General features: G+C 38.9%; 1 protein-coding gene across 1 annotated transcript in view; it reads left to right on the forward strand.

The window, feature by feature from the left end:
* Positions 1–6,982, forward strand: part of LOC145442888 (ribosome maturation protein SBDS-like) — a 397,416-nt gene that overhangs the window by 76,241 nt on the left and 314,193 nt on the right. The gene's annotated exons all lie outside the window — the stretch shown is intronic.

The raw sequence follows: 6,982 nt of genomic DNA on the forward strand, positions 1-6,982 counted from the left end.
TTCAGATCATCTGCTGACATTTTCTGTTGGCATGAAACCACGCTGCCTTCTACCGCATGACCGAATTTTATGTGGTGATAATAATTAGCTCCAGGCTGAATTCTTGACGAGGGCATCATCAATTTCTTAGTTGCCTATGTTCGGCTTTCTTGGGATAATCCATCAGATCATTAATTCGTATACATGTGGTATAGCCATGTCTTGAAACTCAAGATATTTGCACTGTGCCATAGAGTGAAGTAATCCAATCCAGGCAATCAATCTAGTAATCCAGGCCTCGGGACAGTTTGTTGCACCCTCAATTGGAGCTGATGATCATTTTTCTTCAGGTAGTGGCACTTGGCAGCATGACAGATTGATCAATAACTTGTAATATAGGTGTAGAGGTCTAAATATTTTGAATTGTTTAACTGAGAAGCCATACAATAGCATAGGATGTTTAATATATATATGGTATGTAGCACATTGCATGAATTCATAACACATCAACGTACTGGCAGTCATTGTCTCTAGGCTTAAAAATAGCAGTATCCTATATATATTGCAATCGATATCAATCATCAAAATGCTGCAATGATTACCAACTACCACTACAATACAACTATAGTATAGTATACTATCCACACCTAACTTAATGCTGCAATAAATATCACGCAGTCAATGTCCTGCAATGTCGAATTTTGTGTCATAAAATCATAGTTAACTACCAAATAACGGCTACAATGTCGATCATTTTGACGCAAGGAGTTTACATAGTTCATGAATCAAAGACATCCAACATATTTGAATCCTTGCGCATTTCCATGACACTTGCGTTTTATATAAAACGTTTACAGCCCGAAAACGATAATATACTGTATCCGAAATACGGCTACGTTATAGACGGATTTCTGCGTAATTCTGACAATATCATTCTATGTGCTTTGTACAGGATTGACATCTAGCATAGGTAAATCTCTTATGACTTCTACAATAAATTTCCGAAACGTTTACAACCAGAAATCAACAGTACACTACGCGATATTTAGCACTGAAGCAGGTGCGCGAGAAAGTAGCTTGCTAACCAATTTGTGGTTGCTATGCGTATCTAGTCACGTGATCGAAGTCCTGCAAAAGGCCTATTACTGCATTATGGCGCAGATACGCAACATACCAAGATTTCCAATGCGCTGTCTGCCCTAACACATGGCCATGTAACGAACAATTGATTTTCCGCCTAATTCGGCCAAAAGGTACGGGGAATCAAAGAGTCCGAATTAACCACAGTCGACTGTAGGGTAGCCTACTTCCTGAGATAATATGACAGTGATGAGCGAGTTTGCTATCGTATGATGCCCAACTGACTGAGAGTAGTGGCCTATATCTGAAAGATTGTTGTTGCTATTGTCGTCGTCCTAGGAATTTGCATCCGCACAGATTGTATTGTAAAACCATATCCCGTTGGTTGGTATACACAGAGTTGGAAAAATAGAAAATTTTCAGCTTTTAATGATCACCTCATACCAAATCGGAGTTCATTGTCATAAGCACGACGATGGAATACGCATGCACAATTGCACATTGTACAATGTACGCGTACAGGCTTGGCTCGTTTCGCACGATGAAGTTCTCCAGTAGGATTTCCAGGAAAAACATAAATTAGTCAAGAAATAAAATTAAACCATAGAAACACGTCACGAAGTTGATGAGAATTAGATCACCGGCATTTCGTTCTAATCAGTTTAATTAGACGACTAGAATTTCCGAGTTGTCCTAATCTGGGTAGACATTCCATTAGCGTCTGAAACAGTGTCAGTTTGACCAAATGTTGAAATTCTCGATATGGACTGTTCGCGCAATGTGGAGCAGTGTGGGCGTGCGCCTAACCACAACGACAATAATAGCTTTATGGTTCGAGTACATCTCTACATGGGCACATAAGTTACTACCACGACGACCGCAGTCGATCATCTATACCAGGGGCGGGCAACTTCTCATGTCGGTGGGTCGGATATAGGAAAATTAAATACTTGACGGGCCAGATTGCTGAATCGATACATTATTTGCCCATTTATCCACATATACAAGGAATAAATCGTATTTAATGAATATATTTTAACGACAGCAATGTCATTTCGAAGCCATCTCTCGCCGATAATGACGAATACAATGTGAATTTGAGAACAGTATTGTCATACATCCGGCGCCATATCTGCTTCTCTCTGATCAATTAACACACGGTGCAATCCATAATTAAGATTTCCTGGCGAACGACAGGCCCGGTACCCCAAATTTGCCGCTACATCAATTCATTAGGATTGAGTACATGGTAAATGCCGATGATGCAAGCCTTCGCGCTACGACGAACTTACGCATAAAGCTCTACTCTCGCACGCTGCGCACACACGCATATAATAACATACAGTCACTAAAATTTGACGTTTAAGCAAGTAGTGGGGAATCTCGGCAGACTGGGGCCTCGGGCCACATTATCGTGTAAGACGGCAAACTGTCCGCAGGCCGGACAAAATCCCGTCGCGGGCCCGATCCCTGTTTCCCGCCCCTCATCTATACTATAGAATCTATAGTAGGCTATAGAGTATAGATTATATAACTATATATACTGTAATTGTGTGAAAGTCATCATTTCCAGATGCCGATATCATACCTTTGATACATATCATACCTGATATCATACCATACATAAACTTTGTTATATGTAACCGTTATTGGTGTGCCGTTCCCGATTTGATAAGAAAGCTGTGAAATAAACGCAATTTTTAAGCGACTTGACTCGAGGTAATTTCTACTTTTTTGGTTCAAATGATTTCTGTTTCAACGTTGGATCACTCATATCTGCATGGCGCTGGCAGCATCTACTGAAATTCAGCACTAAACTGAAATGCACCTTGCCAATTTCAAAAAATTAATTTGCTGTGTCAAATAAGTTTGAATGAAATATTCAGGTCTCCGTTTGTGAATATTTAATGCACTCTGCGGCCATTGGACCACAATCACACAACATCACGAACATAATAGGGCCTACACTACATGTAGGACGTTGGTAGTCAGCGAAGTCCGTTGGCTCAATCAATCAATTGGTAATTTAATGAAATTACGAATGCATCATTGTGTAAAGTAAAAAGTTGCGCTGGTGCATGCTGCATGTACATTGTTATGAACAGTACTAATCCTTACGAAAATGAAAATAGAAGTAGAAACAATCAATATGGATTCATGAAGAATTAAATAAGCATGGTTCAAGAATACAGGGTAATATCCATCAATCCTACTAAATATACACATGGTGATGTACATACATTTGTATAAAGATGGAGTTGGCGAGCGTTTCTAAAAATAATCTGTTTTGTCCCACAAGTATGGTACAATGTACTCGCCCTCGTGTAAATGTCGTATGGGTTTCAAAAAATAATGCAGCCTATATGATTGACTTGGCCTCAGCCCTTTGCACTTTGACTTGAGCTCGGACTTGATTCGGTGCTGAATTGAAAATGACTCGATTTGACTTGGGTTAAACTATAAAAGTAAGCTTGATTGTGACTCGGAATCCTATGACTAAGTTACAACCCTGATTTCGAACAAACCTGATTTCCTCCATCAAACATGTCATTTCCCCCATCTTTGATGTTATTCTGTACCGGCCCGATGAAATCGTATGTGTAGTTGTAGAATGAAGGAATGAGTGAGAGAATGTAAGATTGCGAATGATTGTATGCCGAAATCAAGCTTGCCATGCCTCCAACTTTCTCATCTACAAAGAAATAGACGTAAATGCTGGGCACTGATTCACAATGTAACAATAATTATTATTTTTGTTATCAGGTTGTAATTAATTTTTCCCTGTGGCTTGGGACCAGTTAGTGTTGAAAATCAACTTTATTTCATATAAACTATGTTATTGTGGTTTAGATAATGAAATTCTAAATTCGCAATATGTTGAGAAAAGATATCAAAGACATGACTAAAGAGCATCTAACATGGATGTTGATGACTTTTAAATGTTAATATACTCCGCAATATTTGCCGTTTTGTCATGTTCAGGCTTTGATGGATATTTTAAAGTACGATCAATATAACTATAAAGTAATTGGAGACTTTAAAGCGGCAGCGTTTGTGATGGGTATACAATGGGGGTTCACCAAGTATCCTTACCACCTTTGCCTTTGGGATAGTAGGTCTACCACAGAACATGACAAAAAGCAAATATGACCTAAACGAAACGAATTTGTTGTTGTCGCAAAGAAAACTCGATCGAATTGCTTATGCCTTCCCTTCACATAAAACTTCGCCTTAAAAAGCAATTTGCAAAATTTATGATAAAGGTGGTGACGCATTCCAGTTTGTCCATAACTTGTTTTCTTTACTATCAGAAGTTAAAGTATAAGCTGGTGTATTTATTGGCCCACAAATTGAAAAGATTCTCAAGTCGAATGATTTTATCCAAATGCTAAATGATGATGAAAAGAAGGCTTGGGATAGCTTTGCAGATGTAGTGAATGGGTTCTTGGTCAATAACAAGGAAGATAACTATGCCGAGCTCGTACAATAAAGTCGTATGAAAGCATAGGACGCAGAATGTCCATGAAAGTACCTGTGCTTGATGCTCACTTGGACGAGTCAGAACAAAAAGGAGAGAGCGATTTCATCAAGACATGAAAGATTTTCAAATGGGCAATAAACGAAAGCACGATTGGAAATTATGTCTGGGATTTGATGCGGAAAACTGATGTAGAGTATAAAAGAAAATCTCGCAAAATATCCCATTTTCCACATATTTTATACTTGAACTGTTTTAGCCAGAAATATTCATTTATTTTACATTTAACATTAAATGTTGGTATTGATTCGGATACAGCAGTTGATACATTTATATGCAAATTTCCATGTACCAAATGCCTGTCCTTCGTGATTTGATTTTAGTAACAAAAATTCTAATTCGTTGCCTATTATCATGCAGACTCAGAATTAACCCTTTGCCAGACAGTAAAATAGTAAAAAGTTGGCTGTAATTTGCTTCGCGAGAAAGCAATCGATAGCCTACGACTAACGCGTCAGAATATAAAGTAAATACATTGATAGAATATAACTTCTTAGTCGATGCCAAGCGATTAAAGACTGACTTACAGGGTTCAAAGACAGTTTGGTGAATAGCCATTTCCTATAGGGTAAATCGGTAAAACCATGCACAATATTGCACATACTAGCAAATTCAAAATATTACTCTCTCAACCACAAAATCAATGTATATAAATCAATATATATGATTTTTGGAAGTCTCTGGGTGAGAGAGATCAAGAAATATCAATTAGAACCAAGGGAAAAAATGGTGTTACCATAGTGTCCTATATGGTGTCGACACAAGCAAATCTCACGGCTCAGTGAAATTGTATCACGTCACAATTTCCATTTGGCTACAGGCAATTTGACGGTCATTTTTGACCGTCTTGCCGAGCATTAAATTTGGTGAAACGGGTATCAATCGAAAGCTGACTCTGCACTAATTACGAAAATATAAATTTTATTCCGCTCGTGGCCCTGTAATTCCCACAATCAGCCTCGGATTTTTCATTGTTATGGAGATTGGCATTGGGACGCAACAATGCTGTCTGACCAAACGAGAGAGTAGCTCAAGAGGAAAAGGTCCCAAAAGCATTGTTGCGTCTCAATGCCAACCTCCATAACAATGAAAAATTCGAGGCTGATTGTGGGGGTTCCAGGGCCGCAAGCGGAATAAAATTTATATTTTCGTCATCAGTGCAGAGTCAGCTTTCGATTGATACCCGTTTTACCAAATTTAATGCTCGGCAAACCGGTCAAAAATGACCGTCAAATTGCCTGTAGCCAAATGGAAATTGTGACGTGATACAATTTCACTGAGCCGTGAGATTTGCTTGTGTCGACACCATATAGGACACTATGGTGTTACACTCTGAAAAAAATGACTGTGCTTAGAGCTGCCTCGTTTACAGCAGACAACGAAAGAACAATTGTAAGAATTGTTCAGCCACCCGACATGAACATAACTAGGGAAACACTGCAAGTGACTCATTCAGAGGATTATTTCAAATTAGTGCCGAAAATAGGTGTTTATTCATAGTAAATAGAATTCCAGTTCGAATTCCCAATTGGAGGCTGCGGTGGTGGATATTATGTTGACACTCCTGTCGCTTACGTCGAAAATTCGACTTGACTCGACTCGAGTCAAAATGTGCAATGACTTAATATGAATTGTGAGTTAATGATTGTGATTCGTTCCCAACAATGAACCATAGACATATGAGCGCACCTTGGATACGATCCATCATCATATGCTTTTATTTTTACTTACGGTCCTGATTTGTCTTGTCATACTGCCAGTTTTCAAGTTATAACCTTTTTTGTAGTCATCAGCAGTCCCGAATGTTGCGGCCAGGCTACTCATGCTGAAATCTTTCCTACTTGGGGCAATTTGTGATACACGTCGCGGGCCAGGGTTGGTTTTGCAGTCCAATAGCATGTCTCGCACTAAGTCGCAATCGCGCGCCAAGCAACCCAAAAATATTACGGGCCCATACTATGCATTTTCTAGCTCTAGTCTAATCGCTGTTTCAATAGAGCACCCTACTATACTAAAATATGCAATGCACATTTCCGTTGTATTATTGTATGACATTGAATTAGCCTGGCACCTGTATGTAGTGTATAATACTCCTTATACAACGATTGCAGTGTTCCTCCATATTTCCTCAGAAATCCCGAGTCGGTGTAATATTTTAGAGGAGCATCTGTCGCGGCCTTTTCAATCGCAACATCGTTCGGAACGTGCCATATCATCACATCAGAGGCCTGAAATAGATTTCAGCAATTGTAAATTTGTGGTGATGGAGAAAAATCCAGAAAGTTTAGATAAATGGTTAAAGATCAAGTCTTGAATTTCATATTTTCTCTGACGTGGTTAAGTGGTATTTGTAGGGAGAAGCTACAGCCAATATTATACATTTGT

Source organism: Botryllus schlosseri, chromosome 7 (assembly GCF_051294905.1).
Source record: "Botryllus schlosseri isolate E-star chromosome 7, Bs_hap1, whole genome shotgun sequence".
NCBI lineage: Eukaryota > Metazoa > Chordata > Ascidiacea > Stolidobranchia > Styelidae > Botryllus > Botryllus schlosseri.